Genomic DNA, 25,550 nt, shown 5'->3' on the forward strand with positions numbered 1-25,550 from the left:
TTTTTCTCTACCTTCGCAGACATGAAAGGGACAGGCTAGGATAGTAGTACAGAATGGCATTTCTCTCTACTCCTTGCAATCAAGAGACTCGCAGGCAAAGAGACAGGTATGAGATGGATCTGAGGGGTGTGTGTGTGTTTTCCTGTAGATATTCAGGGTCTCTAGAAGTCAGGAAGGCGCAAAGCCAGTATGCATTGGAATAAGGTACATTCCACTCCATTCCCTTCCATTTATGAATTTATTATCATCATTAAGCAATCACTGAATTCAAGATCCTACATGAACTTAACAAACCTGAGAAACTCACTATTTTTCCTCCTCAGAAGTCAGGTAAGCAGTTAAAAAAACCAAAAGAAAAATGAGTCCTTTGGTTGGTAAATGCCTGTGTAATCAACCCAAAGGCCTCTGAATTTGCTACAAAGAGTCAATCTGGTGGTTTAAAAATATCCTTTTTTCCTGAATATTTAAAGAACTTTTGTCAGTTTACAAACATTTGTTCCAAATAATCTACTCCTCTTGCCAATACTTTCTGGAAGTAATAAAGTAATAAATTCCTTATGGAATGTGTTTAACCTTGTGATGGAACTACATACTTTAATGTTCAAATTTGGATTGTACAAAGTACTGTATTCACTTAGGAAGGATCAAAGGATCACAGATTTATAGGCTGAAAGGTCCATAAAGTCTATCTAATTCAATACCTTTATTTTACAAATAAGGAAACTGAGTCCCAGAAAAGTTATGACTCAAGATTATGTAATAAGTGGCAGTATGGAAAATTTGAAATGATGTCTTTTGTCCACCTAAATACAAGATGTTATCTATCACACCTTGGTTGCTACATTACTTTTGCAAACATCTCTTTTATTTTTCCCCTTTTCTCCTCTGACACTGTCACTAACCTGGTGCTTATCATCTCACATCTGAGCAATTGCATATCTGTTTTATGAATTAAGTTCGGAGAAGAAAAATCAGAGCAAAAGGGAAAAACCATGGGAGAGAGAAAAAACACAGAAAAAAGAAGTGAACATAGCATGTGTTGATTTACATTCAGTCTCCTTAGTTCTTTTTCTGGATATAGATGGCACTTTCTGCCCAAAATCTATTGGGATTGTTTTCAATCACTAAACCACTAAGAGGAATCAAGTTTTTCATAGTTTATCATTGCACATTTTTACTGTTATTATGTACAATGCATTCTTGGTTCTGCTTGTTTCACTCAGCATCAGTTCATTTTCCAAGCCTTTCTATAATTAACTTATTCATCATTTTTATAGAACAAGAATATTTCATTACCTTCATATACCACACCTTATTCAGCCATTCCCTAATTGATGGGCATTTGCATTTTCCCATTCTTTGCCACTACAAAAACAGCTGCTAAAAACATTTTTGCTCATGTGGGTCCTTTTCCCTCCTTAAAGATTTCCTTGAGTATTCCACCCTTTACAAATCTGATTAGTTCTCTATTATCCCCAGGATCCCCAGGATCAAATACATAATTTGGCTTTTAAAATTTTTCCTAACTTGGCCTCTCTTACCTTTCTAGTGTTCTTACACCTTATTGTCCTACATGTATTAATTATGCAATCAAGTGACACTGGTCTCATTGCTATTTCCTGAACATAAGACACCTTACTTCTTGACTTGATATTTTCACAAGCTGTGAAAAATCCCTGGTTTTCTGCATTTCCTGATTTCTTCAAATCTTAGCTTAAGTGCCATTATCTGCAAGAAGCCTTTTCTGGTCTTCTTTTAAGGAATATTCTCAATTTATGGTATGCATATGTTGCTTGTGTGTAATGGTTTGCCTGTTGTCTCCATAGTAAGACTGAACTACTAAAGGAATTACATCTTTTTTCCTATCTTTGTATTCTCAGTGCTTAATACACAGTACTTAATAAATACTTATTGATTTGACTTCTCATGTCATAGCATTCAATATGTATTTAACTCAGGGGTTGTCTCCCAGTGATAAAAATTTCTTCATTGTATTCTTCTTTATTGCTCTATAGACAAAATGTCAATCTTTGTGTATACTATGTAAACAAATGTGTTTTTATAAATTAATGTGCAATTAATTATGGGAAAAAAGAAAATCAAAGGCCTAAGCCTTTTATAACTAGCTGGGATAGTGAGACAATGGAGGAAAATAAATTCTAGTATTTGTGTTTTGCAGGGGAAGTGGCAAGGCAGAGAATATTTTGAATCTAACAAAAGAAGATGCTCAGGGACATAAGAATTGGCAGATTGACTCAGTGAACAGTGGCAGAAGAAGGTAGACTTGAAGACAGGAATTTTTATGACTACACCAAGGTGATGTTTTTATATGGATGGAGGTATGAATTTGAAGGAAGGCCACTAAATTAGACAAAAGGGGTTCTCCTTCTTTACTGTCTTATTTCTTTGGTGAGAAAGTTGGAGTAAGAGAGAAAAAGATTGAAATAGAGAAAGATAGAAAAGGGAGAAGAAAAAAAGGAGGAGAGGAAAAAAGGGGAAGAAAGAAGAAGAGGAGGAAAAGACATAGGAGAAGAGGGCCAGAGAAGGATCACAGAAAGAAAGGACTGATTCAAGGAGCCCAACTTTGGGTGTGTGCATAATATTACAACTCACACCTGAAGTCACAATTATATTTTGATTTATCTCATATTGTCAAACCCCAAATACAACAAAACAATTCTACTTCTGAGCCATTACTTGGCTCCCACAGGCTCTTTCTAATTGATCAGTTGTCTTTTCCCCCAGAGTCCATGTGGTTATTTGCCCATCATTTCCCTTACCTTGTATATAGGTATTATGACTCACTTCCCTAAGGCGACTATTTTCTGTGAATTATTTTTGCAGGGATCCAATCTCTCACTGGAGTTATTCTGTAAATAGACAAAATGACTCATCTCTCAATTAGTTGGTATAGAAAGATTTTTTCTGCTAATTTGTATGTTTGCTAAACACTAAGGTTTTTTCAGCAAGACTGTTACCTGCTAAAGTTCTTAAAAATGAATACAAACATCACACCATTATTTGTTTTTGTTATAGCTTTTTTTTTTTTTGAGAGGAAGTCATGGTTAGTGGGAAAGGTTTTTTTCAGAGAATTTTACTTTGCTGTAAGAATTTACATCTTTTCCATTTTCTTGGATTCCAAAGCATAAATCAATAAGCAGGTATGTTTCTTGACCAAACATCAGTAAGTATTGGATAAAGCCTGTGGTATAATTTCTGGTGGAATTGTACTCATGTACTAGAAATGCCATACACTGACTATGCTGAATTTTCTGAAAAGGTCTCAGTGTCTCTGGCATGTTAATCAATGTGTGATTAAAAAGTTCAGGGGATAGAATTCCTTGGTGATGATGTGGATAAAAATTGCCTTCACAATGGTATGCTATAGTACTAGACATACTGATGCCTGTCAAAGCTTTTTTTTTTTACCCTTGCTTTCTCTTGGAAAGGTTAGGAGTCAGTAAGGTGAATTTATGAGTTTCTCCTTGGGTACATATGACCTGCTACTATTGCAATGAAAAATACACTTATCTTCCTGCTAGACTTCTTTCTCAACTAATGCTTTTATTCTTCAGGCACTGGAGGATCATCAAAATAAAACTTTTCAAGATCTAGCATAGAGCAGTCCCCCCTTGAAATATTTGGCAACTATTAATAACAAGAAGAAAGATTGTAGCAAAGCACTAATAATAAGAGAAAAATCAACTAACTGAAATTGTATCTCAAAGTAGCAAACAAGACAAAAATGAGAAAATGAATATTGGAGGGATTATGGAAAGACAAACATATATTTAGGCTATTTGTGGAACTGTACATTACTTCAACCATTTATGGAAAGCAATTTGGAAGGAACCTAAGAAAGCAATTAAAATGATCATGTTCTTGGATCCAGAGATTTCAATGCTTTGCTTATATTCCAAAGATGTCAGGGACAGAAAAGCCCTATATTCATCAAGACATACTTAGCAATACTTTTATAGCAACAAACAAATTAGATGCCCATTAATTAGGAAATATAGGGATAGTAGAATATGTATAGTATATATGAAGGAAATATTATGATGCTGTGACAAAAATGAATGTTAAAAAAAAGAAAAGCATGAGAGGACATATGATTTGATGCAAACCTAGGTTAGTATAACTATTAAAACAACATATCTAGTTTACATGAAAAAAAGCAATAATGAAAAAGGAAACTAGATGCTGTTTAATTATCTGAACAAAGAACCTAAAGAAGAAATGAGAAAATGCTCTCCCTGTCTTTTTCAGAGGAGAGAGACCAGTTGGAAAGCTACATATATTATCAAATTTGATAGTTTGCTTTGCTGACTTGCTTTCTTTTTCAAGTCTTTTTTAAATAGAACACTTTATTGGATAGTGGAGAGAATATAACATTCAAAGATGAAGGTAAAATAAAAAGCTATCAACAATAATTTTAATATCCCCAAACAACAAAGATTTCTTTAAACTTTTTGCACTAGCTCCATGAATGGTCAAGATATGCAGATGTTAAGATAGATCCTGCTAGCTCTTGACGAAACTTGAATTGATTTCAAATGATAACATTTCAGAGACAATTATCATATCAGATGTATCAGAGCCATACTGTTGGACTCCATCATTAATATCAACCACTTTATTAAGAAACTTTAACATTGCAGACAGAAGCATATTTTTAAAACTTTATTTTTCTTGATTTTTTTTTGCACATAGCTAATATGGAAATATGTTTTGCATGATTGCACATAACTAATATGGAAATATGTTTTGCTTGACAGGACATGAATATAATGTACATGAAATGCTTTTTTTCTCAACAAGGGCAGATAGGAAGAATGGAGAAAGACAATTTAGAATTCAAAGTTTTTAAAAAATGAATGTTAAATTTTTTTATTTTTAATTGGAAATTGTAAATTCAAAAAAAAAAAAAAAAGAAACCTTCACATTTACTTGGATATATCTCAAATATAGGTACTTTAAAAATTACTCAGTCTAAGTCTATCTGTAGTTTGTAAAGATATTTTCCTCCATTGTTTTTAATATAATTATTGGAATACAGTAATAACTATCATTTATATAACACTTCTTACATGCCAAGCACTGTGCTAAGCAGTCTAGTAATGGTAGACTGCTCTCATTCAGATGAGGAAATTGAGGCAAAAAGAGATTAAGTGACTTGTCCCAGATCTATAGCAAAGTTTTTGAGGGTGGATTGAACTCAGGTCTACTTGATTCTAGGTCTAATACTACCCAGCTATCCCTAGTCATTTGAGATCTGAAGAATGGCCTTAAATATGTTTTATAAAATTAAATAAAATTTTGTTTTTATGGCATCTAGATTTCTCACTGTACTCTTTTTCGTTTTCTAGAGAACCATATAGTTCTGTTATAGTATAGAATTTTTTAAAAAAAGAAAAAAGGGAGTAGAGAAAAAATCCATAAAATTTGTCAATGCTTTGAAAAAAATTGATATTATATGACACATCCATGGGTATCCCCCTCCCAACTCCTATCTTTTATCCCCACACTTTTATAAAGAAGCAGAGGAAGATTCCCTTTCTCCTCATACCTCTTCTTTGGCTACACATATATTCTTTATAATTTTGCAACATTTAGTTTTGATTTGATGTTATTATTGTTTTTTAATTTCCCTTGTCATCATTTTATATATTCTTTTTCTGGCTCTACTTGCTTCACATCGCATTATTCTTTTAAGTGTTTCTATGCTTCTCATTTTCATAATTTCTTACAGTAAAGCAATATTCTAAGACATTCATGTGCCACAGTTTGTTTAGCTCTTCTTCAATCTATTTTGGGATTTCTTGATCAATGACTTCTTTTTGCTATAGGCCTGCTACTGGAATCTTTGGGTCTAAGAATTTCATTGTTACTTGTGCATGAGACCCAATGAATCTAGAATAAATGAATTTATAAACCACTGATGCTGTCAGTTTTTTGGGGAAAGATTGATCTCTCTATCTCTGGACACATCTCTGTTGTTTAGAATTCATCTTCTGGTCAATAAACTCTATATTCTTTTTTAAAGAACATCTACCACTCAAGGGCACCTATCTATTCAAACTATAGCAATAGCAAAAGATAGTTCTGAATTTTTGGTTGTTCTCTACTATTATTATATCAAATTGTGATAAATTCTATCTCCCAAATCCTTTGCCTTTTCAAATGGAATAGCTTTGTCAGTTTCATTTCTCAGTAGGTTTTCTGTAGACTATTGTCTTGCAGTTTTTGAGATAAGCAGAGGTCTTTTGCTTTAGTTTAGTGGTCCATGAAAGAGAAGATGTTTCAGAGGTAGTTGAAGTTAAATTTTCCTGAATCAGAAATCAGTTCTCAAAATTTTCTATTATCTTTAGGAACTGGACACAATTCAACTTTCATAATATCTAGCAAATATCCTTCATAGATTCTTGTGTCCTTTTTAAAAATTTTAGTTTTAATTTATGGAATAAAACAAGTATTTCTATAACATAGTACAATAAAAATGTGATTGAAAATGAAACTGCAAATCTGTAATGAAATTTTCTATGCCTTTCAAATATACAACAAAATTATCATGTAAATTTCTTTTTGTTTTTCCCCTTCTCTTCCTGCCTCCATCTTAGATATGGCTATCATTAGACACAAATAGGTATATATACATAAAATTATTCTATTCTATTTATCAATTCTTTCTCTGGATGCAGACAGAATTTTTTTATAAGTTCTTTATAGTTATTTGGTTTTTATAATAGACAAAATGACTTCTTTTGCTCAGTTATTCTTAAAACAATATTGTTTTTACTGTATACAATATTCTCTTGGTTCTGCTCATATATTCTTTATTATTTTATACAAGCCTTTCCATGTCTTTCTAAAATTATTGAGCTCATCATTTTTATAGTACAGTGGTATTCCATTCCAATCATACACCATTCTCCAATTTATTTCATATTCATATTCAAAATTATAATTGCCATTGTGAATCTCTCTCCACTTTATTTTCACAAACTATTTTCCTTCTTAGTCTCTCTTTTCACCCTCTTCCTATTATCTTTTTCCTTTTGCTCTTATTTCCTTGTTTTGCCCTTTCTTTTAGAAATCATTCCCTTATCTATATACTCTGCCATCCTAATTTTAATTAATATGCCTTTCTAAAAGTTTCCTCTTTCTTATCCCTCAGTTTTCTCACCTCTCTAGAAGCTTAGATATAATTGTTTTCTCCTATTCAAACTAGATAAAAGTAAATTTCCAAAATTACCAGCCCCCAACCCATCTTCTTTCTCTGTATTAGTTCTTCTTTTATGCCCCATCTTTATGAGCTAATTTCTCCTTTTTATACCCAATTTTGTTTTTTTTTTAGAATTATCTCATTATACAAAACTTAACTTCAACATTTCTTTTAAACTACCTTAGTAATGATAACATTTATTAAGAGTACTATTACTAATAAAATAATGATAATGGCTAATCATATACATAAGTAAACAGTTTGATCTTAAAGAGTGCTTTATAAATAGTTTTTCATGATTTCCTTATATTTCTTCTGGATCTTTAATATTGAATTTTCTATTGAGTTCTATTTTTTTTGTTATAAATACTTGACTTTCAGTTCATCAAATATTCTTTTTTTTAAATTCAGAATTATTCACAACTTTACTGGATAAGTTATTTTCAGATGCAACAGTAGCTTCTTTGCTCCTCAAAATATAATGTTCCATATCTAGTAAGGAAAAACCAAAAACAAACAAAAAAAAGAATCTGACCATAGAAAGTTATAGTTACAGGGAAGTTTAAGATACAACCTCACAAGAGGATAACAGTCAAAATACCTATGGGCAAAACCTCTAAGAAAAGCAGGAAAAGTTTTTAAGCCTAGAAAGAACTCATAAAAGAGCTTTTTTTTTTTTTTTAAAGCCTAAAAATCATATAAGAGAATTATAAAAAAAAGACTAAACAACTTAGGAAAAGAAAAGAATTGCTTTAAAAAACCACATGGAAAAGACAATACAAAAATATGCTAAAGAAAACAACTCCTTCAAAAATACAATTGGCCAAAAAGAAAAGAAAATACAAAAATTAATTGAAAAAACCAATTCCTTAAAAGTTAGAATGGAGAAAGTGGAAGATAATGACTATGGGATATCAAGAATCAATCAAATAAATTCAAAAGAACAACAACAACAACAAAAAAGATCCAGAATAGACAGTATAAAATCATTAGTTTACCCGACAGCCATAATCAAAAGGAGACCTTGGACAGCATCTTTTAGGAAATTATCAAGGAAAACTGCTGTGATATTCTGGATTCAGAGGGAAAAATAATCCTTGAAAGAATCCACTAAACACTTAAATAGAGCCCCAAATAAAAATACCAAGCAACAATAAAGCCAAATTTTAGAACTATCAGATTAACAAAAAAATACTTCAAGTGGTCAGAAAGAAACAATTCAAAAATTGGGGAGACACAATCAGAATTACATAGGACTTAGTAACTGCAACATTAAAACATCAGAAGTCATGGAACATAATATTCTTGAAGCAAAGGAGCTAGGACTACAACCAAGAATCTGGTGAAATTAAGCATAATACTTCAAAGTGAAAAAATGGTTTTTTAATGAAATAGGTAGATTTCAAGATTCCATAAGGAGAAGACCAGGATTAAAGCAAAAAAAATGATCTCTAATATCAAGACCCAAGAGAAGCATAAACAGGTAAAAATGGAAAAGAAAACATGAGGGATTTAATGGAAGTAAACTATTTACATACCTACAGGGAAGATGATACTTGTAATTCTTAAAAACTATACTGCTAATAGTACAGATAGAACATATATAGACAGAGAGTACAAATATAAGGTGAAATTGATGAAATGACCCTTAAAAAAGAAGGAATGAGAAAGTAGAATGCACTGGATGCAGAAGTAAGGCAGGGATAGAATGGGGGAAATTATTTCTTGATGACAGGAGGATGAAGGGCATTGCTTGAAACTTACTCTCATCAGTATTGGCTCAAAGAGGGAATAATATACACAATCAGTTGAATATAGAAATCTATCCTACTTGATAAGGTAGGAAGGGAAGAAAATAAGTAAAGTGGAGGTGGGTACTGACAAAATGGAGGGCAGATCAGGGGAGGTGGTAGACAGAAGCAAAATAATGGTGAAAAGGAGAGGATTGAAAGATGAAAGAGCACAAACAGGAGAAGAATAAGATGGAAGAAACTACTAAAGTTAGTAATTATAACTGTGAAGGTGAAGGGAATGAATTGTCCCATGAAATGGAAGCAGATAGCAGAGATGATCAAAAACCAGAATCCTGTAATATTTTGTTTACATGGAGTTGATAAAGACCCAGAATCTTAAAATATGTTGTTTACAAGTAATATACTTGAAGCAGAGAGACATATACCAAGTCAAGGTAAGGGGCTGGATCAGAATATATTATGTAAAGTAAAAAAGTAATAGACATAAAAAGCAGGGGTAGCAATTCTGATCTCAACCAAATAAAAGCAAAAATAAAACTAATTAAATGAGATAAGGAAGGAAACTACATCTTGCTAAAAGATATCATAGACAATGAAAAAAATATTAATAATAAACATATATACACCAAATTCTTATGAAATATAAAATAGATAATTTCAATTATATCAAAATAAAAAGCTTTTGTACTAAGAAAACCAATGCAAGTAAGATTAGAAGAAAAGGAGAAATATAGGAAACAATCTTTATAGCAAGTGTCTCTGATAAAGAACTCATTTCTCAAATATATAGAGAACCGAGTCAAATTTATAAGAATACAAGTCCCCAATTGAGAAATAGTCAAAGAATATGAACAGATAGCTTTCAGATAAAGAAATCAAAGGGCCTATGAAGCAGGATTCTAAATCATTTTTAATTAAAGAAAGGCAAATTAAAACAACTCTGAGGTACCATCTTACACTTATCATACTGAACAATATGACAAAAAAGGAAAATGATAAATGTTGGGGAAGATATGGGAAAATTGGTGCACTAATGAATTGTTAGTGGAGTTTTGAAATGATCCAACTATTCTGGAGAGCAATTTGGAAGTATGTCCAAAGGACTATCAAACTATGAATACCCTTTGATCTAGTAATACCACTACCTTATATCCTTATAGGGGAAAGAATCTAGATGTGCAAAAATATTCACAACAGCATTTTTCATGGTGGCAAAATATTGGATATTGAGTTAATGCTCATCAATTGGTTAATGGCTGAACAAGCTGTATTATATGGATGTACTGGAATCCTGTTGTACAATAAGAAATGATGAACAGGGAGATTTCAGAAAACCTGGAAAAGAACTGATAGAGCAGAACCAGGAAAACATTGTACACAGGACCAGCCATAGTGTGTGATGATCAATTATAAATGATTCAATTATTTTCAGCAACACAATGATCCACGTCAAGTACAAAAGGACTCAAATGCTATCCACATACAAATAAAGAACTGATAAGTTCTGAATGCAAATTAAGACATTTTTCCCCACTTACTTTATTCTTTCTCCTGCTTTTTTCCCCTGCTTTATCTGTTTCTTCTTTAACAATTGTAATTAATATGGAAGCATATTTTATATGATAACACATGAATAACATTAAATTGCTTACCATTTTCAGAAGAAGAGAGGGAAGGAAGAAGGGAAGAAGAAAGTTTCAAAATTCACAATTTTTATGAAAGTGAATGCTAAAATTGTTTTGACATAATTAGGAAAAATACTATTAAAATTATTCAAATAATTTATTATAATATTGAATCTAGATTTTTTTGACTATAACTTTCAGGTAGTCCAAAAGTTCTTATATTGTCTCTCCTTAATCTATTTTTCTGATCAGTTATTTTTCTAATGACATGTTTCAGATTATCTTCAATTTTTTCTAATTTTATTATATCTTGGTATTTTATAACATCATTTGATTCCACTTTCTTAGCTCTAGTTTTCAGACTTATTTTCTTTTTTTAAGATTTTGTTTCTCCTTTTATAATTGATTAACTTTTCATAATTTTCTTGGATTGCTTTTACTTTTTCCTAATTTTTCCTCATTTTCTTATTTGATTTAAAAATATTTTTATTTTCTTCCTTAAAATTTTGTATCTCTTTTTTTAATTGGTTAACTATTCATGATTTTTTGGAATTGCTTTATTTTTTGTCTATTTTTCCTAATTTTCTCTTATTTGATTTTTGAATTTCTTTTAAAGTCTTTTCAAAATTTCTTTTTGGGCTTTTGCCCATTTGGCATAATATTTTAGTATTAGAGTAGTTTTTTTTTTCAACCTCATTCCTCTGAATATGACCCCAGATTCTTTTTTACACCAAAATAGCTATCAGTGGTCTGATTCTTTTTTTTTTTTTTGGCTTGTTCATTTATATTTTGGATTTGTCTTATTTTCTTTTTAGCAGCTTGGTATTATTATTATTATCAAGCTTTAGTCTTAATTTGTGGGTAACTGTCTAGAAGCTCAAATTCAGGAACTCTTCTTTTCCTAAGATCCAGCCATGCTGCCATGGAAATGCTCTTGCTCGCTGCATTAGCATACTCACTAGGCTTGTGCTTACTCTTCTTCACCAAAGCTAAATTGGAGATTATACCATTAGGTTTAACTTTTGGAAACAGCAGGAGGTCCTTCAGATCCCTTTTGGGATCTGCTATTCTTTAGATGAAAGTTGGTGAGCTAAAAGTTACATGAAAGTTTCTGTGGCTTGAAGCCATGGGGCTTCAGGAGAGTCACCCTTTAAGTGTTTACACTTCACTCAACCAAAACTCAGTCCCAGGAGTCTTCTCTGATCCTTCCAAGATGTCTTAGGACAACTGCTTTATCCCTTCATTTTTGCTTTCTCATGTTTGTTTTTGGTGGTTTTTCTGTCTGTGGAGAAAATCTGGAGAGCTTGGAAATTTCTGATCTATTTTTCCATGTTTTCAAAATGCATCCTTGTGTTCTTATAACTTTTACTCATTTGTCTACTTGATTGATTTATGTTTTTGCTACTAACCTCTGTCATAGGCTGCTCTACTATGTTATAACCTTAATTGGCATTTTTCCTTGTTACTATTTGGCATACACACACACACACACACACACACACACACACACATTTTATCTGCCTCTAAGATTTTGTCTTTCTAGAAATTGCAAGCAATACTGATCTATTATTTCAGGATTTTTGGTTCAGGCTCTGAACATATGCAAATGGTCTCTTTGGTGATTTATACCAAAATTTTCCCCTACATCAGTAAGTACCCTAGTTTTACAGCCTCATGGACCATCCAAGTTTCTTCTGATTCTTCCCAGGGAAATTTGAGAAATTTCCCAGCTTTCAATATTTACATCCTTGCGAGGGAGGGCATTTAGAGTCAGTATTCTGTGTAGTTAAAGTCGTCTTTTCTTGATTTAAGCAAGCCCCTAAGTTTTCCTACTGGAATATATTCTATGCCCATAAGGGCTTTAATGGTTTTTTTATTTTTAAATTAATTACTCCTTCTTGGTGGGAAAAGGGCAGGATGCTAGAATGATAAGATCTGCTTATTAATTTCTAGGCCCCATCACCTACTGTCACTGTATCAGGAAATCTTGAGTGATCAGCTGCATCTGGTAATTCACAAAAAATAGACTGAATGTGTCCCCTAGTCTCTCCCTGCTATTAATCATTGTTCAGTTTTCCAAATCTTTTGCAGCTCTCTTCAATGATCTCACGCAGTTTTTATTTTCACACTTAGGGTCTACTTCTAGGATCAAGAGAGACAGCCATTATATCAAAAACTTCCCCAGCACTGTGGCCTTCATTTTATTCAAGTATTCTAAATTTGCATTTAAGAAATCAGTAATACACCAAATACACAGAAGCATCCAGTAAAGGATCAGGCAAATGCAATTAAAATAGTTACAAATAAACAAAATAAAAGTATGCAAATAAGTGATTTTATAAAGCAACAAAAAAAACCATGCTGCTATGAATAAATATAACATACAAACAATTGACATATGAATAGGCAAATACTGTCACTGTTACTAACCTTTTGGAATCTGTTTCCTTATTTTTAATTTGAGTATATTAGTAGCACAGATTTATTTTGAAGATCAAATAAAATAACTTATAGGAAGTGCTTTGTAAACTTTAAATGCTACTTTCTGGTAGAAATAGTAGCAATAGTAGTGATGGTGGTGGTGGTGATGGTGGTGGTAGTAGTAGTAGTAATAGTAGTAATCCCCCCCCCCCCCAAAGAAATTCTCATAGAAAAGCAATAAATGAAAAAATCAAAAATTGGGATTCAGGGAAAAAAAACAATTCTAGTGAATGAATAAGACATTCAAAATGTATATAACAAAAGGAAAAGGGGGAAACCAAAGAAAGCTTTCCAAGGGGGAAAAAGGCTGAAATTACATTTAGCTCAAAATTACAAATCATCAAAAAATTCTTTTCAAGGTGACTGTTCTCTTAAGATTCCAGAGACCGTAGGTTTTCCTGAGGATGAAAATCTCTTCCTGAGCATTTTAACTATCTCCAGGTGGAGAAATGTTAGTGAGGGAAGGGATATTAGCTTTGTCTGAGATTCTTTTCTAGATTCCTAAGCCTTAATCAATTGGGAGAAAGTACCTCAAGGTCCAAGGGTGGAACGGTGCCTTTCCTTCCCTTACTGACTAATAAGCATTTTTTAGAAATTGCTAGTTCAGGTGCTCTAGAAAAAAATCTCTCTTGCTCTCTTTCCTGAGAAATCAGCATGCACATCTAGATTTGCCACTCAGCTCTTGTCCTGTCTGGGCTGCTGCTGGAGGTATGCCTGAAAATATCTATTTGAGCACAGGGAATGATTATTTTCTGTGGCTGGCATGGTCCAGAGTATTCACTATTATATCTCTTCTCTCTCTTACTCCCCCAAACTTGCAGTAGGGAGTTGTTTAAAGACAAAGGAATCTAAAACTTTAAATTTTTGGAGAGGTGGGTGGGGCAGGGGCTTTTAGCTTTCCTATCATTCCTTCAGTTCCTCACCGATAATTTCCTAGAAAAAATATAAAACTTACAATATATCAATAATGCCTGTTAATATATACAGCTGAAGAAGGGAAGAGAGGTTTTCTAATTTAGTTCAAAACCTTGGTCAAATTTGGGCATTATAATTATATAATATTCAATTTCATTTTATTTTTCTATTGACATTGTTTTAGTCAGTGGAGCCATATTGAACCAGCTCTCCTGATCTGGTTGTTAAATTTTCAGAGTGAGCATTTATCCCTCAGAACTTGGCAAATTTTACAAATCAGGGCTTAATATATGGTTTTCTTGATTGTCAAGGCTTATGAAAGTGATGGAGAAAATGTTAGTAATGTTAATTCAATTAAAAAATGTTAATTCAAAGTAAAATTCAATCTTTTAGTAAGATTTTCAAATATGTCTCAGAGAATTAATTATTAAACATTTACCAGCACAACTCTGGTTGTAACTCTAAAACAACTTTCTTGGTTCTGTTTACTTCATTCTGAATTAGTTTAAATAATTTTTCCTATGCTTTTCTGAATCACACTGAATTTGTTAAATACCAATACTGTATAAACCATGCCTACCACTCAGAATGCCATTTGGTTCATTTGCTGAAAGATTTGTAAACCAAGAAATTGAGTACAGATCATGGCATATGCTTCCTACTCATTACACTTAACATTTTCATTGTACACTGTCCTTGGCAAATATGAGAGTGTTAGCTATCTGTTACTACAAATTTTTATGATTGTTTAGACTTTAAAAAGTGACAGAAAAATCTTAATAATGCAAATTAAATTATCTTTAAGTACCAGCTAGAGATCCTTTTAAATTTCTTAGCTTCCTAGGCATAGTTAAGTTCACTTCTTTCATTGTGGGGCAAACTAGCTTGGAAGAGAATTGTTATATCAGAGAGAGTAATTAGTGTAACAAACGAAAGATTTTCATTTGCTTTTGTCTGTCCTTTCCAGTCAAAAAGCCTGTGGTAAGTGCAAGAAAAGTCAGACTTGGCAAATTATCTGTCCTAGTCCTTTCTGTCTGGAAGAATACTTACAATTCTAAATGTAAGTGGAAAAACTACAGGAAGAATGAAAAGCCAACGTAATCCCAAAAGACTGACATCAGAAGTTTTAGGGTCTCCAATTTTGGCTAGTAACTCACTGACAAAAGGATGAAGAAGCAAAACTAACAGGAAGAAAATTATGTTTGTCAGTATTTAGTTCCTGAAAAATGCAAAGAAGTTGATGCTTTCAAAATATCTCCACGAAATGCACATTGTTAAAATAGAAGTACAATAGTTACATATATTTCTCAAACAGGTCATTTTAAATTTCTATTTTGTGCTTGACATACTGTTTGATGGAAAGAATTTTATGCTTGTTTCCTTGACTCATGAACATGACTGCAATCAAGTTTATTGTAAATACCAATTCCTAGTAATTCCTATTGCAATCTTTCATCAGATGTCTCTCAGAACATTTGGCAAACCCTTGGTGATTAATTTTCACAACAATCTTTCAGATTGAATTACCCTCCTTATTTCATAAATAGTAAATAGAGGATATGACTTTCTTGGGGGGTATTTATGAAAACAGAATTTAACTGCTTGAATACTGGGTTTCCCAGATATCTTGCTAGCTTTTGAGCTGGCAAGATCCAGAGATTGATATAGATAGATTATGGATAGATAGAACATTTGTTAAGTGCTTATTGTTTGTCATCTTGAGAAATATGAATTTACTTTGTCACAAGATCTTGAAGTGTCAAACAATTCTCCCTAAGGAATTTGTGTGCAGAGGGATTGTGTAGCCTAAGTTTGGATGGATGTTTCTATAACTACTGTCTTTATGATATTTAGTAAATATACCTTTTGTGACAGCTAATTGATGTTAAATGGATGATTACAATTGAGAAGCATAGCAGCTGAGGGCTAATAAGTGACAGTTCTAAAAACCCTAATCATTTGGGGCTAGCCTTATAATTTTGTAGGGGAGAAAAATTAATCAGCCTTCTGGTGATATAACCTGCTTGTTGGAATTAGTTGGGAAGGTGAATACAGAGGGAATGTTAGATAAAGGATAGTTCACAAGGATAGTGAAAAATGGAAGGATATGTTCAGAAATGAAGATGATATCTATATGTCTATATCTAGATCTCTCTCTATATAGATATATATATATATATCCTTGATGTTAAAAATCTATTTTGATTTCAAAAACATCAAAATTTTTTAGTGAGAATATAAAATAATTATAAGGCAGACCATAAATGGTGAACTCTAAAACATAAACCAAGCATTACAGGATTCTCCTATTCCATGTGCTTGCTTCATGAATTCCTGTCAATTAGAATGCAGATTTAGCAGCTAATTCAAGAGGATACTCTAACTTTACATTGAAAAAATGAAATGTGTACACTGGCAAGAGCAAAAAAAAAAAAAACAACAAAAAAAACAAGGGGGGAGAGACAAAAACAAAAAGACAAGAAAAACTTTGATGAAAAGTCAGGCTAGGTTAAAAGCCTGAATAATTTCTTTTTGTTAAACAATAGTTTTTTATTTTCAAAATACATGCAAAAATAGTTTTTTCAACATTCACCCTTATAAAAGCTTGTGTTCCAAATTTTTCTCCCCCATCTCCCTCTCCTAGACAGCAAACAATGCAATATATGTTAAACATATGCAATTCTTCTACATGTTTCCACAATTATCATGCTGTACATCAAAAATGAAAAAAATGAGAATAAAAGACAAGCAAAGAACAAAAAAGTGAAAATATTATATTGTGATCCACATTCAGTGACAATAATCCTCTCCCTGGATGGACTCTCTCCATCACAAATCTTTTGGAATTGGCCTGATGGATCTCATTGTTGAAAAGAAGCACATCCATCAGAGTTAGCTATCACAAAATTTTGTTGCTGTGTATAATGTTCTTTTGGTTCTACTCACTTCACTTAATATCAGTTCCTGTAAATCTCTCCAGGCCTCTCTGAAATCATCTTGCTGATCATTTCTTATAGAACAATAATATTCCATTACAGTCATATACCATGACTTATTTAGCCATTTCCTAACTGATGGGAATCCACTCAATTTCCATTTCCTTGCCATTATAAAAGGGGATGCTCCAAACATTTTTGCACATGTGGGTCCTTTTCCCGGTTTTATGATCTCTTTGGGATACAGACCCAGTAGTGGCATTGCTGGATCAAGGGGTATGCACAATTTGATAGCTCTTAGGGAATAGTTCCGAATTGCTCTCTAGAATAATTAGATAAGTCCACAATTCCACTAACCATGAATCAGGGTCCCAGTCTTCCCACATCCCCTTCAATATTTATCATTATCTTTTCCTGTCATCTTAGCCAATCTGAGAGGTGTGTAATGGTACCTCACAAATATTTTAATTTGTATTTCTCCAATTAATATCACTCATTTCTTTTCTCACTTTTTTCTACTGCTCTCATTTGATTTTTAAATTCTTTTTAAAGCTCTTCCAGGAATTAGTGTTTTAACTAGAAATGGTTTTAATTTCTTTGTTTGAAAATTGTCTGTTCATATCCTTTGACCATTTATCAATTGGAAAATGAATGTCTGAATAATTTAAACATTTTATCAGTGTTTCATTTTTTTGATTTGTTTTAAAATTTAGTTTGTTTGATAATCTCCACTCAGGATTACTTACAGGAGAAGTGTGCTGTTTCTTTTGTCAGCTGTGTTTTCTTGTAATTGGCCACAAACTTTCTTTTTTATTGCTTTGACAATTGATTTTGAATGGAAAATGCATGAAAAGGTTTCCATTTTGATAAAGAGCAAGAAGAAGAGGAGAATTAACTTAAGAAACAAAATTTTTTGAAAGTTGTGTGCCTTTTTAGGGTCACTTAAGACAAAAACATTTATTAAATGCTTACTATGTTTCAAGCTGGGTGGCTAGGAGCAGTGGATAGAGCACAAATCCTGAAGTCATGAAGGTTAAGTTAAAATCCAACCTAAGACACTATTTGTGTGACTTTGGTCAAGTCATTTAACCCATATTTGCTTCAATTGCTCATTTGTAAAAATGGGGACACTGGAGAAAGAAATGGCAAACCACTCCAGTTTCTTTGCCAAGGAAACCCCATGAATAAAATCCATGGGGTCAGGTAGAGTTGGACTATGATATCATTCTTTATATCTAAATCATGCATCCATTTTGACCTTATATTGACATATAGTGTGAGATGTTGTTTTATACCTAATTTATGTCCTATTGTTTTTTAGTTTTCCAGTTTTCCAGTGTCAAATGGTGAGGTCTTATTACAAAATCTGGGGACTTAGAGTTTATCAAACACTAAGTTATTCTTGGTCATTGACAATTGTATTTTGTGTAACAAGTCTATTCTGAACAACAGCAACAGCAGCAACAATCAACCACAACTATGATAATGTTCTAAGCTCTGTGCTAAGCACCAGACATGCAATAAGAAAAAAAAGGACAGAAGACAGTTTTTGTCCTCAAAGTGCTCATAGTGTAATGGGGGAAACAACATTTAACAAACTATGTACAAACAAAATATATACAGGATAATTTGGGGATGATCTCAGAGGGAAGGCACTAAGATTAAGGAGAACTGGGAAAGACTTCTTTTTATTAATTAATTTAAATATGTGCAATTCTTTTAAACATATTTCCATATTTGTCATGTTGTGCAAGAAAAATGGGATCAAAAGGTAAACATCACAAGAAAGAAAAAAAAACAAGCAAAAAACATAAAAAGGTGAAAATACTATTCTTTGATCCACATGCAGTCTTTCTGAATGCAGATGGCACTTTCCATCATATGTCTATTGGAATTGCCTTGAATTACTTCAGTGTTGAAAAGAGCCAAGTCCATCACATAATTTTGTTGTTACTATGTAGAATGTTCTCTTGGCTCTGCTTATTTCACTTAGCATCAGTTCATGTAAGTCTTTCTAGGCTTTTCTGAAATGAGCTAGCTCATTATTTCTTATAGTACAATAATATTCCCTTCCATTAATATACCATAATTTATTCAGTAATTCCCCAACTTCCTTTTTTTTTAATTACATAATTGATCATGTTCCAAAGGAGGAAAGTCCATGAAAAAAAATACAGAATGTATGATACAATCTACATTGAGTCATTGACTTTTTCTGGAAGTGGACAGCATTTTTTGACATGAGTCCTTTGGAATTGTCTTTGATCATTGAACTGCTAAAAATAGTTAAATCACCTATAGCTGTTCACTGTACAGTATTGCTGTTACCACATACAATGTTTGTTTGGTTCTGCTCATTTCACTTTGCATCAGTTTATATAAGTCCAGATTTTTTCATAAAAAATAATGCTATACATATTTTTGCAAATGTTGATCCTTTCCCCCATTTTATGATCTCTTTGGAATTCCTGTCTAACTGTGGTATTGCTGGGTGAAAGAGTATGCACAGTTTGTTTGCCCTTTGGGCATAGTTAATTGCTTTGAAGGATTGTTGTATCAGTTCACAATTCTCTCCATTAGAATCTCAATTTTTCCATATCCTCTCCAAAATTTGTCATTTTCTTTGTTGTCATATTGGCCTATGTGATAGATATGTGAGGTGATATCTCAGAATTGTCTTAATTTGCATTTCTCTAATCAAAAGTGATTTAAAGCATTTTTTGTGACTATAGCTTTGATTTCTTTATCTGAAAACTACCTGTTCATATCCTTTAGCAATTTACCAACTGGGGAATGGTTTGTATTTTTTGTGAATTTGACATAGTTCTCTATGTAATTGAGAAATGAGACCTTTTATCAGAGATACTTAATGTAAAGATTGTTTTCCAGCTTTCTGCTTTCCTTCTAATCTTGGCTGCTTTGCTTTTGTTTATCCAAAAGTTTTTAAATTTAATATAGTCAAAATGGTCTATTTTGCATTTTGTAATACTCTGTATTTCTTGTTTGGTCATGAATTTTCCCCCTCCTAGAGATTTGACAGGCAAACAATTCCTTCTTTTAATTTGCTTACGGTGACACCCTTTACATCTAAATCATGTATTTGACTTTATATTGATATATAGTGTGAACTGTTGATTTATACCTAGTTTGTACTCTATAATTTTCTAGCTTATCCGGTAATATTTGTCAAATAACAAGGTCTTATCCCAAAAGCTGGGGACTTTGAGTTTATCAAACACTAGGTTATTTTGGTCATTGACTATTGTGTCTAGTATTTATATAGTTCTTGGGTTTGTCTTGGCAGGAAGACTCCTAAGTATTTTATGTTGATTTCAATTATTTTGGATAAAATTTCTCTTTCTATCTCTGACTTCTAGGTTTTGCTTGCCATATAAAGAAATGCTGATGATTTCTGTGGATTTATCCTATATTCTGAGACCTTGTTAAAGTTGTTAATTATTTCAAGTAATTTTTAAATTGATGCTCCGAGGTTCCTTAACTATATCATCACATTGTCTGTAAATAAGAATAGTTTGATTTCTTCATTGTTTATTCTAATGCCTTCAGTTTCTTTTTCTTTTCTTTTTTGCTATTGCTAATATTTCTAGTACTAAACTGAATAACAGTAATGTACTTGTTGTTACAAAATAGAGTCATCAGTACAATACAGCCAATATTTAGTTTACATAATTGTGATATTCATGACACATTTGGGAGACCATCTTTTGAAAGTGAGATTCATACAGGAAGGATAAGACTATGAACACCTTTCCATATTTCATTCTCAGCTTTTCAGTTGTAGCATCCTTCCTACTTCCCCTGACTCATTCTCCCTTTCATATTGGTGGGCAATGTCTCTAGACAATGTCTGATGACTTCTTTCCCCAGGGTTCTACAGATAACTTTTAAAGTTTGAGGTATTCTACTGCTTTTGTTCATGGGCCCTCATCAGATATACTCCTCCAATATCAATAATGCAATTAGCATAAATTAATTTTTACAGAAATTATTTACTGAGAAAGTCTAATAAGAATAGAAATTACAAAAACAATTCCTTAAATTGGGAGGCATGCTCTTTTTTTTTTTTTTTTTGAGGTGATAAATTGAATACCAATGAGTGACATGGACTTTCCTATTTCATAGAATTTTGCATTGCAAAAAAAATTCAAGGAAGAAATTAATTCAGTGTTTTAAATGATGCATGCTAACTTGCTTTGTATATACTCATAAAGGCTTTTGAGAAGAGAAAGTAATAACAAAAGTTATAATGACCCCAGGGTCAGCTCAAGCTTAAATTAGAAAGTAAGGTACCCATGCAGGGAATTTATGTGACAGAGAAAGACCCTCTGGCACTAGATGTCCTTAAGTGCTGGAATGAATGAAAAAGATAAGCAAATAGGAAGTAGCAGCAGGACTATGTTGTAGTGATATTTTAGGTTACATTAGTTAATCTAAATTTAGAGTGTCAGCACAGTTTTATAATTCTCCCCAGTTCTGAATGTTTTCTATATGAATAAGAATGAAGGAGGTAGATAATAGGAGTAATGAGATTAAGGTTTGGCAAAATGCTATGGTAAATATGATGAAGGAGGAAGAGATTTGAATAGACATTTTGTAGAGCTAAAAGTATTTCACCAATGGATCAAGATTAGGAGGGGAGGAGTGTATAGCCAGAGGAGGTATGATAATACTAAGGGATGGAATAAATGGTAGTCATGATGAAAATAAAAAGTAGGAAGAGTGAGGTATAGGGACATATTAAAAGGTAAAATACTGTGACAAGATGAAGTAATTTCAGATTTCTTGAGCATGAAAGCAGAACTCTTGTGGTTGATGGTAATGTCAGGGATATTTATATATGAGGGTAGCAGAGATGAAGCATAATAGGTGTTGTAAGTTGAATAAATTGAGAATTGGAATTAGAGTATATGAGGAACCACAACCTTGTGCATTCAAGACCCTAGAGTAGGGAAGGAAGTTGGGGGCAGTAAGAGAAAGGTTGTGACCAGGCAATGCCATTAAGAAAGGAAGATATACTTGGGGTGTATAAATAACAGCTATCAGAATATAGATTTGTTGATAAATTTGGATTTAAAGTTCCTCAAAGGAGAAGATGTGGCTGAGTGATGAAAGAAAAAGTCTAAAAGTGGCAATGGAGAGCTAGAAGCATTTCAAAAGTGAATGGATTTGGGGGGATGGTGGGTATAAATAAAAGTGCCATTGGTACTGGAGATTGTGGCAAAGAAATCATTGTCATTAGTGCAAAACCAATGCTAAGATAAAAGGAAAACCATTAAGTGGAGTATCTATAACCCTATAACAAAGGGTAAGAGATTTACATAGAGAGAATTAATACAAATATCTAGGAACAAGAACCATTTTCCAATGAATAATTGTGGAAGGATATGAAAAATTAGTTCTCAAATGAATTGTAAACTATTAACTATATGAAGAATTGTTCTAAATAGATCAGTAATAATAAGATAAATGCAAATCAACATAATTCTGATGTTTTTCCTCAGAACAAATTGGCAAAATGACAAACAAAGGGAATAAACAAGGTTGAGGGAGCGAGGGAAGACTTTTCTGTTGGTGGAGCTGTGAATTTGTCCAACTATTCTGGAAAGCAATTAGACAGTGTGCTTAGAAAGAGATTACCATGCCCATACTTTTTGACCCACAAAACAACTTACTACTGCTATTAAGTTTTACTACAACTACTATATATATAACATTTACTGTGTTCTAGGTACTGTGCTGAATACTTAACAATTATTGTCTCATTGGATCCTCACACCAACCCTACAATGATAGTTATTTTTGTATGTTTTTGTATATTTGTATGATGCTTTTAAGGTTCATAAGCATATGGAATAAGGAAGTGAGTTTCATTTTGTTTAGCCCTGATCTCAGCTGTACTTCTTTCTTTGGCAAAAGAGGATAGTCATTAAATTCTCAAGCCTCCCTGTCCAGGCCAAACAAATCCATATAATGGCAGCCTATTAAATAGAATTTCCACAGATGGCAGACAATTGATGATTTATTCTCTCCTTTGAGTGGTGCAAAAGGACACATTGTTCCTATAGACCATAGCTTGTCCTAATCTTTCTTTCCTCCTATTTCTCCTTAGATTTCTGACCTTTAACTTTCTTCTCTTCTTTCCCTTCCCCTCTTCAACTCCTGTGGGTTTGTTAATGTTAAAAAAACTTCTTAAGGATAGGAAATTCTATCCTTCTGTATTTAGTTTACTATTGATCATCATATAGTATTGATAAAAAGATCTATAATTATGGCAGTAATAATTGTGTCCCATGCTGAGATAAGACATTTGAACTCAACATCACACTCTGAAGAAAACTACAAAAGAAGTAAATACATATATAAAGTAAATATTTTGATGATATATTCACAGTTTAGTCCCAAACTTGCTTAAGCAAAAATCCAGAGGGAGATATGAGAAAAAATATAATGACATATTGTCTCAAATACTCAAACCCCACAAATATCTCTCTTTCAATAAAAAGTAAATTAAGCGTCTTTCATAGATTAAGAGAGAATACAGGGTGCTTCTCTACTGTAAAACAAACTTGTGTTTAATTACTTTTTTGGAAATCTCCTGACTCCTCTAAACTGTGACTCTCTTGAGTACTGAGTTTATTCATGATTTTAATACCTAACCAAGGAGCAAGATGGTAGATCCAGGTCTCTTTAACTCTATTCATTCAAAAAATTGTTGGAGGGAAGCTATGCATAAGATATAAAGCAATTATAGGACAAATCAGAGAGAGTATCTTGACAGGATAAAACCCTTATGAATGAAAACTGGAGAGTTATAATTCTAAAAGTATTCATTTAGCATTTCTTCCTCATCAGCTTGCATGGGATGCAACAGGAACATAAGTGTTCTCATAAGTTGACTCAAAAACTTGTAACTAGGGCACCCTTTTTGAATCTTTCTCCCCCATACTACTTATACCTCAGTGACATCTCTCTTCTACCTGTATACCAGTATTGCCTTGATATCAGAAAAGAGGGAAAGGCTAAAGATGTGCTGATTTCTGTTTGGAACCTATTCCTAGGTTTTAGACCTTCAAGGCAAAATATAATCTATTTGGGATACCTTCCTTTCCCTCAATATACCTTACAAAAACAGTAGAAGAGGCTGATTAAGCCCCAAAAGAAAATGAAAGGAGGAAAACTAAAGGAAGAATTGAGATATGGTTTTTTTTTGTGTGTGTGTGTGTGTGTGTGTGTGTGTGTGTGTTGTGTCCAATGGACCTGAAAGAAAAGGGGACTTATATATATTTGGGAATCAATCCTATACATCTCCAAAGAATATTTCTGGTAGAGAAATGTTAGTGAATCCTCCAAGGAGGAGATTGAAGCCACCTGGTAGCTGGTGATATACTCACCTGCAAAAAGGGAAGAAGCAGAAAATGAGTGACAGGGAAACATATGCACACACACACCATCAGTGAACCACCAAAGATTTTAATGGGAAAATCCTCAATAAAATTCAGAGTACAAGGAAGTAAGTCAACAAAGCCAAAAGAAAGGATTTATAATAAATTCTCAAAGAGAATATAACAATCTTTTAACAAATACCACAGAGAAAATTAAAGTGAACCAGTCTAATGAAATTTGGAATTTTGTGAACTCCCAAGAAAACATGTAACAACAATAACAAGAAAATCCAGAGCAGTTCAAGAAAGAAATTAAATCTATAAAAGTGGGATTAAGTATATTTGTGAGAATTTAGTGAAGATTTAAAAAAAAATCTCTCAATTGTCAAATTAGGGGAAAAAAAGGAATGTGGAATGGAGAGTTTCAACATTTGGATGATTTATGAACAGAATTGGAACACAAAAATACAGAAGTGGAGGAAAATCTGGCAGCAGGGAAGCAAAAAGCAGTAACATTAAGAGAATCCATAAATTCTTCAAGGAAAAATAGTTAAAAACAGAATATATAGATTAAATTTAAGGTCCTAGGTATTCTAGAGGATTCAGAAAAATAAAAACATCCTGAATGCCAAAATATGGGAAACATAATAAAACTGCCCAGAACTTCTATGTTCTGAAATCAAAACACGGATCAAGAAAACCCATAGAGTCTCTAGAAACAAATGAACAAAAACCTCCTCCTTCAAAAACAAACCCCTAAGAAGTGGTTAAGTTTAGCAATTTCAATGATGAACAATGAATTCTGCAAGCAGTCAGAAGACTTTCATATATAAAGGAAAGGAAATTCAAATAATAAAAGATTATTCTGTACCCATGAGAAACTGCAAAGGGGAATGGATTTATACATTCTGAAAAGAAAAAGAACTAAAGCTGAAATAGAAAACGACATGTCCTGCAAGGCTGAGTCTAATCATCAATGCAAAAAAGATGTATGTTCAACAAAAGAGGCATTTAAGGCATTCCTGCAACAACAACAACAGCAACAACAAAACCAAAGCAGATGTGAGTAGAATATTTGACTTGCAAATATTCCAAAGAACTGAAACACAAGAAAGATAAGTACTATTGCTAAGTAAAGAATAAGAAATAAAATAAGTTATTCCACTTTTAGAGGTTTTGAACAGAGAAGAGGAGGGTAGGGGGAAGAGAAA

At 32.6% G+C, this 25,550-nt stretch overlaps 1 long non-coding RNA gene across 1 annotated transcript in view; it reads left to right on the forward strand.

Annotated features, from left to right (window-relative positions):
• The window catches only part of LOC116421593, a 42,364-nt gene that overhangs the window by 3,407 nt on the left and 13,407 nt on the right, over positions 1–25,550 (forward strand). Inside the window, exon 2 of the long non-coding RNA XR_004232038.1 lies at positions 20–106. This is a non-coding gene — a long non-coding RNA (uncharacterized LOC116421593). The remainder of the gene's footprint in view (positions 1–19; positions 107–25,550) is intronic.

Source organism: Sarcophilus harrisii, chromosome 2 (assembly GCF_902635505.1).
Source record: "Sarcophilus harrisii chromosome 2, mSarHar1.11, whole genome shotgun sequence".
Classification (NCBI taxonomy): domain Eukaryota; kingdom Metazoa; phylum Chordata; class Mammalia; order Dasyuromorphia; family Dasyuridae; genus Sarcophilus; species Sarcophilus harrisii.